Source organism: Lepidochelys olivacea (genome assembly GCF_965140295.1).
Source record: "Lepidochelys olivacea isolate rLepOli2 genome assembly, chromosome: 3".
NCBI lineage: Eukaryota > Metazoa > Chordata > Testudines > Cheloniidae > Lepidochelys > Lepidochelys olivacea.
The window spans coordinates 131,101,473-131,115,021 of record NC_140413.1 but is presented as its reverse complement, the minus strand read 5'-3'; positions in this window follow the sequence as shown (position 1 = coordinate 131,115,021).

Sequence of the window (13,549 nt, the reverse complement as noted above, 5' to 3'; positions counted from 1 at the left end):
TCAGTTTCCCCAAAAGTAAGATGGGCATAAAACATGATAGGGGTGAAGTGAGGCTTCATTATTGTTAAGTGCTTTGAGACCTTCAGATGGAAGGCACTTGAAATCTGTAAAGTTTGTTATAACAGTAATCATATTCCCATGGGAGATAATATATGCTGAGAGAGAAGACTTCAGGTAACAGGTCTATTGAGTGATGGGCCTGGGTTTTCCAAGGTACTTAGATTTTTGGAATGAGGTACAGTTCTGACAATGGCTCAGTATGTGAGACTTTCAGAAACTTCTTCCTTCCAAAATGAATTACAGAACTGTTCATAATTCCTTTCCTGTGACGCATGCTCTAGATCAATTTTTTTCTGCTTTCCCATGCATTAGTCAACTTTCATGCGCACTACGGCAATTTTTTGACTATACTCTAGTTGCATTAAGGTTGTGGAGAGGCAGAAAAAACTAGGGCAAAGTTCTCAAAGGACAGTACATCTTCGAACTTCTTTTCTGCTGGATAAAAATTTATGCAAATAGCTGAAACATGAAATACAGACTTATCTTGAACTGAATAATGCAACTGCCCCGTACCTGACCAAACTGCGGGAATCACTAACTACATCTGTTAGAGGCCAAGTGATATAGCATACATCAAAAGAGAAGAAGAGAGGCTGGGGGAAAACAATTATGGTTAACAAATGAACAAAAACAATTAGGCAGCTTCCCTCCCACAGTAGCAGAAGCTTCAAGCCGTAATCCAAATGAGGTGCGAGGTTAACATGCTGCACATGCTGTTAGAACAAGTGGAATACTCTGTGCACCATCTTAAACAACATTTCTGAGAATCGTGGAAAAAACCTGTATACATTACTGGCCTAGAGTCATAAACCTATTGGGACTTTAATGAAACATTCACTCACTACTTAGGTTCCTGGGACTTAGATGAGACAAGTGAGTATGTTACGATCCTTAGGTCATAGTAAAGGTGGTTCAAACCCCCTCTTCTCCTCCACTCCCCACTCAATCAATCCTACCATCATTGCATGCTGTGAGGAAACCTCTCCTCCTTATCTGGTAAAGAGTATACCTGTACTATCAGCATAAACTGTGGCCTATATATGCCATTACTGCCTTGCTCTCTGAGGGTGACAATGCAGCTGGTGGTTGGACTAAGGATAGAAGATGACTGTGGCATCTCAGGTAGCCTATTTGCTTTAAGGTGCCTGTCCCCCTGTGGCATCTGAGCACTTCTAAGAATTAGCTACGGCCATGTTTAAATAAAATCGCTTTTGTCGGTTCAATAAACGCTACTTGTGCTGATCCTACCCACCGTCAGAGACAGGATGTAGGACAAGCTGAACCACTGCTCTGATCCTGTATGGCTATTCCTGTGTTCTTAGAAAAATATCTACTAGATAACTTTAACAAATTATAGACAGGAATAAGGAAGACACTTCAGAGGACCAGTGTTTTACAACAGATGAGAGCTCGAATTACCCCAACCGTAATAAAAGTGCATTTGAAACCTAACTTGCTATGGCTTCTAAGACAATAAAATAAGGGGCCAGTGAATCATATTGGTAGGAAGATGACTCAAAGTTTATTCACAGCTGAGGTTACAATCCTTGCAAAGCTGTTACAGTTTAGTGCCTGTGAGCAGTTCAAAACCTTGAGCATCTCCAGCATTACAACTGTCCGTCCTCCTTCTCTTCTGACTATCCCTTCCCTGCCGTATATACCACTTATGATGTTCCCCAATGATGTTCCCCATTTGTGATTGGGAAATATCAAAAGTTTTGCTCTAGATAAGCTCCAGAAAGTTTCTATCTACCCCAAATTTACCTGAGCTTTTGAAAGTCTCCCTACTTCTATGTTCTTCTTTCTTTTCTTTTAATTATTATTATTGTTGTTTGTTTGTGTACAGTAGGGCCTGGAGTCCCTAATCAGGGATGATATACCCATTGTGGTAGTTACTGTACTCACACATAATGAAAAGACAGTCACTGCCAAAAAGTGCTTATAATCTAACTATGAGAAGATTCAGGTGGAGTTTGGGGTGGGGATGGAGCACATGGTAATGAGGATCCAAGTTATGAATAGTGTAATAAGCAGCAGTCACAGAACACCAAATGACTCACCATTGTCAAGCAATTTGTTGATCATTGGGCATCATTGGCACAGGTGGCCTTTAAGGGGAGGTTTGAAGGAGGATAATAATACCTGTGGCTTTTTAGCTCTTCCTATGAATAAGGGACAGTGTGGAGGCCTTTCCTTTCTTTGAGCGCCATCCCTCGCTTCAGTCTTCGCAGCTGCCCCATAATCTTTCCAGCTTCCTCTCCATGACCTCCTAACAGATCCTAGACTTCAAAATCCCACACCCAACCCCTATTAGTCCTACCAGTATCTTTAGTGCTATTCCATTGGAGCTGACCTCAGAGCTTGCTCGCTCACTCACTCTCTCTCTCTCTGTTGGGCTCTAGCTGGATGTTCTATGCTTCTGGGTTCCCTACCCTTATTGGAAAGTCCTTTGGAATTTAAAAGTAATTATCCCCAATAGGGTTCTATAGAAATTATTCTGAAAACCTAAAGAACTAGATTCTCTGCTGTACCCTGTATCCATTGGGGTATGGCGCAGAGGGAACTGATTGTGGCTGCCTGATTCTGGGGTCAGTTGTATGTGGGCTTGAGCTCCATAGTTCTCTAAAGCACATCTACTCTACAGTATGTCTTCTGGCTATAATGCCCAAGGAGCCATCTGTTGCTGGAGAGTAGCCATACGCACTCCCACCACCACCATTTCCCTTTGCTGGGGCAAAGTGAAACCGACCCTGGTATAGGTGGTTCTAGGCCATGGGACTCCCCAGTGTTAGAGGAATCCAAATCCAAGGTCTGGTGGCTTTCTGGCAACTTTGGGCAACTAGAGCGACACAAAGGGGCCAAAATAAATAAGATAATCTTACACATAGAATTTACTAGAGAATACAAATCTTTCTATGGGTCTGTGGAGCCATCTCATAGAATCCGGTAGCAGGGATATTATTTTCTGTTATGCTCCATCTGACTTTTCCATAAGGAGACAAGAGGGTCCTGTCAGTATACACTGCCCTGTCTAACTCTGGGAAAGTTCTGGAACTTATGAGACTTCTAAAATTATCCCACTCATACAGGGATGCTAGAGGTGCTGCTGAGAGAGATTTCAGCAAGGAGATCGCAGTATAGCAGGAGATCTGAGAGAGAGAGAGAGAGAGAGAGTTTTCAAACACTGAAAGGCTCATTTGATTTAATTTGAAATGTGGGTTATAAATTCAACCATCTCTAGATGCTACGGGCCTGATCTTCAGCTATGGCCAACATAAGTGTCTTGATAAAATCCATTAATTACATGTAGATTGAAGGTTTCAGAGTAGCAGCCGTGTTAGTCTGTATTCGCAAAAAGAAAAGGAGTACTTGTGGCACCTTAGAGACTAACCAATTTATTTGAGCATAAGCTTTCGTGAGCTACAGCTCACTTCATCAGATGCATTCCGTGGAAAATACAGTGGGGAGATTTATATACACAGAGAACATGAAACAATGGGTGTTACCATACACACTGTAAGGAGAGTGATCACTTAAGGTGAGCTATTACCAGCAGGTTAGCGGTGGGCGGGGGGAACTTTTGTAGTGATAATCAAGGTGGGCCATTTCCAGCAGTTGACAAGAATGTCTGAAGAACAGTGTGGGGTGGGGGAAAATAAACATGGGGAAATAGTTTTACTTTGTGTAATGACCCATCCACTCCCAGTCTTTATTCAAGCCTAAATTAATTGTATCCAGTTTGCAAATTAATTCCAATTCAGCAGTCTCTCATTGGAGTCTGTTTTTGAAGTTTTTTTTGTTGAAGAATTGCCACTTTTAGGTCTGTAATCGAGTGATATATTTTTATATGTAATATACTTTAATGTTTTCAGGGCAGGGATCATGTCTTTCTACAGTACCTAGCACAATGGTTATTTGATCATGATCAGGACCCTTGGACATTACTGCAATAGAAATAATAAGTAATGACCCACCAGCTCTACTTTTGGCCCTCTACACAAATAGAGGAAATATACCTGTTTCTACTGGAAAATCGCCTTGCCTTTGTCCAGCAGTCAAAGCTTTGCATTAGAAGATTCTATACTGTGTCTGCTCAGACACCTGCTGCTCTAAACTATTTGACACATTGTAATCATCAGGCAATAGTGAAACATGAAGGAAAAAAGTCAGTGGCTGGCTGGTGAAGAAAATTGCACCCCCAGGGAAGCTGCACAAGCTGGGATATTCACTGCTGAGGGAGCTCAGGTAGTGAATGGAGTGCATCACTGCCTCTCTGCCACAAAGGTTCTGTCAGGGGCAGACAGTTTTAATTTACAGCTCATCTTACGTTGACATCTCTCCTGCTGATTCTACTTCCTCTCTGGGCTGGCTCCCAGCAGAGAGTGGTTGCAAGCACTTTGTGATGTTGCTCTTGTCCTTCTGAGATGACTTTGTGCCACAGGGCCTGCAATTCAAATGCACCAGCAGAATTTGAGGGCTGAATATAACCTATTTTTTGCTGCTATTTTTGGCGATGGGAAGAGTAAAATGTTTTCAGAACCTTTATGCTGGTCTCAAGACTGTGGTCACTGCAACGCTACCAATCCCTGAGCTAACAGAAATTGCTCTCAGCACATTTCTCTCTTCCACTTCATTTCTGATCACTCACTCTGTTGTGGACTGAGCTGCCAGTGGGTACGGGTTGAACAGTAGCCTGATCTAACAGATTGCTAAGAGAGTAACTTAATTTACAACAGATGGTATTTGTTATTACTTTCCATCCATATCAGGAGGAAAAACTCTCCTTGGAAGAAAAACTGCATGCAACCTTTCAGTTTTCTTGTAGGACTAGGCAAAATTTATTCAGATAAAATATGATTATACACATAAAGTAAGAACTGCCCCAAAAGTCCAGACAGAGCTTTAACCAAACCTACGTTTAGTTTGAATAATTCTTTTTCCCCACATCTTTTTACACTTTTGGCTACGCCAATCTGTATTACTGGGTCTAGATAGGAACAGAAGTGGTTGTGATAAAATACCACTAAAAAGTTGGCATGCCCATGAGTTTTAGCCCAGTTTCAAAGACTCCAAAAGTTGGTTAGTTTGGGGTTCTTATCCAAACTAACTAAATAATAATAATCCTTAGTAATTTATTTAACACTTTCAATCTTTATTTATTGTTATTATTATTATTATTACCATAGCCCCTAGGAGCCCTAGCCATGGGACGGGACCCCATTGTGATAGGTAGTGTACAAACACAGAACAAAAAGTCAGTCCCTGCCCCAATCTAATCTTCAATCTAATAATCTAATCTAATCTAATAATCAATCTGCAATCTAATCTTCAAAGTGTTTATAATCTTTGCAATTCACAAGAAATGTTTGAGATTGGTAAATTTCATTATTGCCATTTTATAGATGGGGAAACAGAGACAGGTAGACGTTAAGTAAATTGCCTCAGGCCACAGCCACAGAGGAAATTAGTGTCAGAGTTGGGATTAAAGCTTCAGAACTCCAAGTTCCTAGACCTGTACTCAAACCACTATGGAGTTCCCTGGTAGTTGTGACATCATCAGCATAGCACATGCTTGGTGATTGCTTGAAGTAAGAGCCAACAATCTGCAATGGTCAGGAACCTGAAAAAGAAACAAATGGCAACACTAATATTCCCAGTGTAGCCAATGACTCCTCTTTGTCATGCTGTGTTGCCAACTCTGGAGATATTATCACGCATATCACAATATATGTTGTGTTTGTTGAAGCACCAGTTCCTGGAGTCATGTGATTTAAATCAGACTCAAGTAGTTTTTGTAAGTTTCTTATCCTCATGATTTTGAAGAAAAGAATGAAAAAGGCTTGTAAAGCAGAAGGCAAATAAAAATAACCTAAAATGTATTATTTTAAAATCTCATGATTTTTAAGCTAAGGTCATGATTTTTTGGAGCTTGACTCAAGATTTTTGAGTGGTTGGTGTTGGCAATACTGCATTCAACATATTTTGCAATGGTTTTGGTTTTTTGTATTTCGTATTTGCAGATCATCTTAATATATAAGTCTCACCGTGCTCAGAGGATAACAGATCTCATACAGGTGTTTGCTTTTGGCCTAAATACTGAATAAAATAAAATTATAGTATGATGCCTGCCAATGTTTAGGTCTTTAAATCTAAAAATATTTCTCTCTCCACTTGGATACCTTTGATTCAGTTGTTACCCATTATATTCAACTGTGCCTTTGTCACCTAATGCCTATGGAGGTCAAGCTCTTTGTTACATTGGTACAGTCCATTGAAATCATCAGGGTTGTACCAAAGTAACTGAGAGCAAAACTGGACTTTGTTATATTTTCTTTGGATCCCATAAAGGTAGCACTAGAAAACACCCTGCTTAGTTTTGCCACTGGCACCTTCAGTTTTACCTGTGGTTTAATGAATAGGCAAGGATAAAACTAACTAAATATGGAAATAGGCAATGTTAAAAATTAAAAACAAACCCAACAGAAAGGAAAAGACAATTATTACAAAACCAATTAATACTATAAACTGTGACAGTTAACAGAACTAAAACTAATTAATGGTTTAGTGGGGTTGGGGGGGTTTCTTACAAGATGTGGGCCAGTCAGACAGATGGCCTTTGTTATATGGTGTATCCCTTTCCCCAATTCTTTATTTGTCTTTTGTTATAGATTGTAATGTCTTTGGAGCAGACTCTCTCTTTCTATATGCCTATAGAACTCTTACCACATTTTGAGTGCTACTGTAACAAAAATAGATAATAATTAATATAGGTCACATATTAGGATTAACCCATTTACTATTAATATCGCCTTGAACCTTACCTCACAGACATAAAGTCAGTCCACAGACACTCCCAGGAATAGTTTGATGAGTACATTGCCCTTTTATGCTACAACCCTTGTTAAAAGCCCAAAGTGTGCACTTCTCCTTTGAACCAGTTTAGACAATGATGGCACATTTGAGTCATTTCCATAACTTCCTTATGTGCTGGTGGTATGGATATAAATTTATGTGATGTATATATTATGCATACAACTCAACTAGTGGTTATTGTTATCAAACACATTCATTTATTCACACCCTACACACTATTGTAATAATCTTTGTACAAAATATGTTTTGTGAGGTATCATTGGATAACTAATCACTCATTGATCAATATCACGATACCGTGTGTGTAGCAACATTATCTGTAAAGTTATGAACATAAGCTGAAATCATGACTGAAGTGTGTTTGCAAGATAAGTATGGGGAATGGGTCAACCTGTTTCTCAAAGACAAATCACAAGCTGACATCTTTAGCCAAGTGTCATCAAAGTTGATGGGCAATCACCTATTAAGAGGCCATTTTTGGCAAAGAGGGAGGCAGGAACAAAAAGATTGACATCTTAGCAAACAATAGCATGAAACCTCTTTCACCATGAAACTGCATGACTCCTTCCTCACAGAGAGGATCAACTTTATCCAGGGGTAACCCTCAGGAAAAGGCATTTCAAAGGGGGACTGGACTATAAAGTGAGGGGCAAAACCACCCCAAGCTCTCTCTCCCTATCCATCTCTCTCTTTCACCTAAGAAGACTGAAGAAACAGCCCTTGGACTTTGGGAACAGATCCCGGCCTCAGAGTTTGGTCAACAATATTACTGAAAACATGTGATAAGGGACTTCACCTTGAACCAAGTCTAGTTTGTTAAGTTTTAGTACTAGGAAGTGTGTTATCTTTATTTAATTTCTGACTTTAATGCCTCATTACTTCTATTCACTTAAAACGTATCTCCTTGTAGTTAAATACATTTGTTTTATTCTTTAGCCAAAACTAACCCAGTGTTGTGAACTGTGTGGGTATCTCCATTTAGGGTAGCAAGCTGTTGATCCCCTTACGGGGGGACAATGGACCTATTATATCTGGGCTGTCTAGGAGAAGGCTGGACTTTGCAGAACTCATGTTTTGAGGGGAAATCTGGGGCTTGGCATGTGTTGGGGACACCCTGAAAATGGTAACCAAAGGTTGGTGAAAACCAGAGTGTGACTGATGTGTGGCTGGCATGCTGCAGCTATACACAGACACTCTGGGTGTTACCTGCTTGCTGGCAGGCTGTTTGTGAACGTCCCAGGTGGGATCTACAGCAGCAATACATTGTGAGGCACCCAAGGTTGCAGGCCAGGGGTGGCACAACCCCTCACTGGTCTGGATTGCACTCTGGAATGGGATAGTTATTGAATCCCATAAGAAGTTTATCTTTCAGCTTGGTTATGTACATGCCTTGTGACCTTCTGAAATTCCACAAGGGATAATTGCAGGCTTAGCACTAGGAAGAGCCCCCCTGACCTGTTTAATGGAGTACCTGTTCTCCTCTCCTCGTGTATCAGAATTCAATACAAGTCATTGGTCCCAATTTGATCCATGTTTACATTGCTTTAACCTGCTCCTCTTGGAGTCATACTAAACACATAACTACTTCTCTTTTAGACTTCTTGTTCTTGAGTCACATTATTTACAGCCACAAAAATGAGCATGCTTCTCTGTTTCTGTGAAGCATCGGTGACATCCAGTGGCTAGTTATGCAGATGTAAATATTTGTGTATTCACTTCCAGTATGTTTACTAGAAGATATATTTACTCCTTCCTTCTGTTTTCTAAAGATGGAAGCCAGCAATCTTTTGGGTAGCCTTGTTCCTGTACTACACAGTATATTAAAGCACACAGGGCTAGTTTCTCAGCCACGGTTCTGTCCACTTTGTGCTGTCTGAGGATATAGTTTGGACAAAATTGGCCAGCTAAGTTGTTCCCCAACAGAGGGGAATTCTCAACTGGCATAAAGCTAGCAGAGGTAGTTCTTATGCACACCTCTCCCACTCTGTCATCGGGAGCAGCTCCTTGTCTGCTCTGATTTCTGTCAGGGATAGGACTAGGGTAGCTTGAGAATCAATGTGCTACAACCTGACGCCCCCCCTCTTCACTCCTGCCTGCACTGTTTCTGGCACTGAAGAGAATCTCGCACATGAATTACCCTTGATGAAAAGAAGCCCAATTTTGCAACATTTTAATGTGTTTTACACATAAAACATGTTTTAAAAGTTGCAAAACTTTTACATAAATCAAATATGTAATAAATTATTTAAAAAAAAAACAAAACAAAAAACCCACCACCACCAAAACCACCCCCAAAACAACAGACCAAACCAATGTCAGTGCAATTCTATGGTCCAGATTTAAATTGCACATCAGTTGGGGAATTCAGCAACCTTAATTCTTCATCTGGCTCATATGGGCCCTGATTCATCAAGATGCTAAAGCACATATTAACTTTAAGCATGAGTGGAATCTCACTGGCCCCAGTGGAACTACTCATGTGTCTAAAGTTAGGTACGGATGCTTAAGATCTTGCTGAACCAGGGTCTTGGGCCTTATCCTGCTGTGACTGAAGTAAGTGGAAAAATCCCCATTGATCTCAATGTGCAGGCTTGGACCCACAGAACTAACTCCTGCTCACTTTACTCACATGAGTAGTCCCACTGCCATGTGCTTTGCAGTCAACAGAAAACAATGGATGCAAGTGACATATTAGTCAGAAACATCTTCCTTTGCTTTGAACTTAAGTTTCTTAATTAGAGTTCAGTCTGAAACATCTACAGGAAGTAGCCAAAATAGAATTTGCCTTTAACAATGTGGGCAGACAGCCAAGCATTGCAGTGGCAGAAATGCCCTTGTATTAAGGGAATGCACTCAAAGCAATGCATCAGCACCAAGTACATCATTTTGTTTAATGTTATCTACATTTCCTGGAGGTTCTTGGTAGCCTGCGCATCTCCCATGAATTAATTTTAGTATCTCTATCTCTGCATGCAGCATGCTCTTGTACTTCTACCCTTTATCCTAAATTGTATGCTATGTCTCTGGCAAGCAGTGCTTTTTAATAAAAATAACACCCAAAGAAACCTTAAGACTGAGACAGGAGGTTACATGGTTTCTTTACTTCCTCATTTAACTAATGTACACTAGAATGGAACCATTTCCAAGATAGTAGATTAGTCATTGGCAGCCCTCAGGAAAGTGATGATTCAATTATACTAAACATTATTTATAATATCAATGTGCATCCCTTTAAGTGTCCTCTGCTCAGGGATGTGAAGTGACACTGGGATCTTTAAAAGCTATTAGCCTCCATGCAGTCTGTAAATACCTCTTCCCCCCCCCCCCCAATCTTCCTACTTTGGCAACTGTGTTACCTGCACAAAATTCTCTGTTACTCTCACACTCTAGAGGCATTCCTAGGGCTCAGGCATAACCCTACAGGTTTGCAGGACCTTTTACCAGTGAAAGTGCCTTACACAGTAATATCCTTATCCTCTATTTATTAACAATTACCAAAAACAGAGTGCACACATTACACATACAGTGCTTACCACTCCCAATAAAACAGACTAACTTTTCCCTGCTGGCCAGTCAGGATCAGGTCCACCTGGGGGACTCCAGTTTCTACATGGTGTCATTGACAGATTGTTGAGGTCTGGCAGCTCTGATCTTTGGGGCTGTGTCCTGGAATTGGTTCCCAAAGAACTTCCTTTTGGACTCCAGTTTATATAGTGAAATTTGAGTCCTTTTTAGCTCTATCTTAACCAATCATTATACTAAAATTTTACTAACCAATCCTAACACATTGTAACAAAATTCTCTAACCAATCCTATCCCACCACCTTAATTTGCACCTTGCAAAATTAATTATGTAACAGATGGAAACAATTAAAGAACCAGAGACCATACAGATAAACAATAGGGAAGTGGGGACCATAATGACAAAACAATAAAGAAATGAGGATTTCACAACTACAACTATTGATAAGTGATTTCTTGACAGAATGCTATTAAATTAAGTTTTCTTTAACCATATTAAGATCTTTTTCTTTATCTGGTGGTAGAGTGGGTGCCATTAGGACAGGGTCTCCTTCTAAACAGCCTGATATTACATTGTTTTAATGTTACTTAAATGGAATGTGAAGATGTGACTTCCTGCTTCTCAGCTAATGGCGACTGTTCAGCTGCTCTTTTAATCTGGCTGCAGAAGAAGGCCTTAGGCTTTACAATATGGCTGCAGACAAAGGGCTTATCGTTGCAACTGTGCTGATTCTGAAGTGTTATTTAAATGACTTTCAGATGCCTCATCTTCAGTCTCTCCAAGGCTCCCGTGAAAGAGAGGCATATGTTAATCCTTTGTCACCGAGGCCTGCAGATTAAACACAGTTGGAAGGTTTCCACAAGAGTTTATTAAAAGCACCATTTCCCTACTATTTGGAATGGATGGTGTGAAATGGCATTTTAAAAAAAGCCCAGCATACCTGCAGACGATTGAAAATCAAAGAATGAGAACAGCAACATGAGTAAAGCCAAGGTAAAAGGAAGAGAGATGGACCAGAGGCTTATAACAGAAATGTACTGTAGTCATGGTAAAAAAGTACTGGCAGAAAAGATACCTTCAGACAACTCATTGTAATGTCTGATTCATCCACCTCTATGGTAAGACTGTCTATCCTCACCATTCTTCTACATTTTTGTAATATCTCCACTCCATCGCACCACTCCCATTGACTAGCACCACTTTGGGTGTCTATTGTCTAGTTTAGTGGACTAGGGCAGAATCAATATCAGTACTTATGAGTTCTGAAATCAGCTCACTAAGCCCTGGTCTACACTAGGACTTTAGGTCGAATTTAGCAGCGTTAAATCGATGTAAACCTGCACCCGTCCACACAATGAAGCCCTTTATTTCGACTTAAAGGGCTCTTAAAATCGATTTCCTTACTCCACCCCTGACAAGTGGATTAGCGCTTAAATCGACATTGCCGGCTCGAATTTGGGGTACTGTGGACACAATTCGATGGTATTGGCCTCCGGGAGCTATCCCAGAGCGCTCCATTATGACCGCTCTGGACAGCACTCTCAACTCAGATGCACTGGCCAGGTAGACAGGAAAAGAACCGCACACTTTTGAATCTCATTTCCTGTTTGGCCAGCGTGGCAAGCTGCAGGTGACCATGCAGAGCTCATCAGCACAGGTGACCATGATGGAGTCCCAGAATCGCAAAAGAGCTCCAGCATGGACCGAACGGGAGGTACGGGATCTGATCGCTGTTTGGGGAGAGGAATCCGTGCTATCAGAACTCCGTTCCAGTTTTCGAAATGCCAAAACCTTTGTCAAAATCTCCCAGGGCATGAAGGACAGAGGCCATAACAGGGACCCGAAGCAGTGCCGCGTGAAACCGAAGGAGCTGAGGCAAGCCTACCAGAAAACCAGAGAGGCGAACAGCCGCTCTGGGTCAGAGCCCCAAACACGCCGCTTCTATGATGAGCTGCATGCCATTTTAGGGGATTCAGCCACCACTACCCCAGCCGTGTTGTTTGACTCCTTCAATGGAGATGGAGGAAATACGGAAGCAGGTTTTGGGGACGAAGAAGATGATGGTGATGAGGAGGTTGTAGATAGCTCACAGCAAGCAAGCGGAGAAACCGGTTTTCCCGACAGCCAGGAACTGTTTCTCACCCTAGACCTGGAGCCAGTACCCCCCGAACCCACCCAAGGCTGCCTCCTGGACCCAGCAGGCGGAGAAGGGACCTCTGGTGAGTGTACCTTTTAAAATACTATACATGGTTTAAAAGCAAGCATGTGAAAGGATTACTTTGCCCTGGCATTTGCGGTTCTCCTAGATGTAGTCCTAAAGCCTTTGCAAAAGGTTTCTGGGGAGGGCAGCCTTATTGCGTCCTTCATGGTAGGACACTTTACCACTCCAGGCCAGTAACACGTACTCGGGAATCATTGTAGAACAAAGCATTGCAGTGTATGTTTGCTGGCATTCAAACAACATCCGTTCTTTATCTCTCTGTGTTATCCTCAGGAGAGTGAGATATAATTCATGGTCACCTGGTTGAAATAGAGTGCTTTTCTTCAGGGGACACTCAGAGGAGCCCATTCCTGCTGGGCTGTTTGCCTGTGGCTAAACAGAAATGTTCCCCGCTGTTAGCCACAGGGAGGGGGGAAGGTTGAGGGGGTAGTCACGCGGTGGGGGGAGGCAAAATGCGACCTTGTAACGAAAGCACATGTGCTATGTATGTAATGTTAACAGCAAGGTTTACCCTGAAAGAGTGTAGCCACTGTTTTATAAAATGTGTCTTTTTAAATACCGCTGTCCCTTTTTTTTTCTCCACCAGCTGCATGTGTTTCAATGATCACAGGATCTTCTCCTTCCCAGAGGCTAGTGAAGCTTAGAAAGAAAAAAAAACGCACTCGCGATGAAATGTTCTCCAAGCTCATGCTGTCCACCCACACTGACAGAGCACAGACGAATGCGTGGAGGCAAATAATGTCAGAGTGCAGGAAAGCACAAAATGACCGGGAGGAGAGGTGGCGGGCTGAAGAGAGTAAGTGGCGGGCTGAAGAGAGTAAGTGGCGGGCTGAAGACAGGGCTGAAGCTCAAATGTGGCGGCAGCGTGATGA